A 351-nucleotide genomic window follows, 5' to 3' on the forward strand; every position below is an offset into this window, starting at 1 on the left:
CCCACTGGGCGCTGCTCTGTGTCCCAGCGGGGAAGAGAGAAAAAAGTGACAGCCGGCCGAGCGCTGCGGGACGAGCGCTGTGAGCGGACGGTGTCTCTCCTCCCAGACCGCTCGCTCAGCCTCCTGTGACAGCGCGTCAGAGAGGAGAGCGGGTGATCAGCGATCGCTGAGTGTTTGTAGATAATTGAGGACATGGTATGTGGACTATATCCTCAATTATGAATGAATAGGAAGTGATCTATATCCCCTCCTGTTCCTTCATAGTTGTAGTTATAGTAAACATACTCTGTCCTCATGTTATCAATGATCAGGAACACTCATAAAGGATTCCTGTTCATTGATAACAGGGGA

General features: G+C 50.7%; 1 protein-coding gene across 1 annotated transcript in view; it reads left to right on the forward strand.

The window, feature by feature from the left end:
- The window catches only part of SIAE (sialic acid acetylesterase), a 10,565-nt gene that overhangs the window by 1,801 nt on the left and 8,413 nt on the right, over positions 1 to 351 (forward strand). The window lies entirely within an intron of this gene.

The sequence above is a fragment of the Nanorana parkeri genome, unplaced genomic scaffold (assembly GCF_000935625.1).
Source record: "Nanorana parkeri isolate BGI_ZX_2015 unplaced genomic scaffold, ASM93562v1 scaffold1215, whole genome shotgun sequence".
Taxonomy (NCBI): Eukaryota; Metazoa; Chordata; class Amphibia; order Anura; family Dicroglossidae; genus Nanorana; species Nanorana parkeri.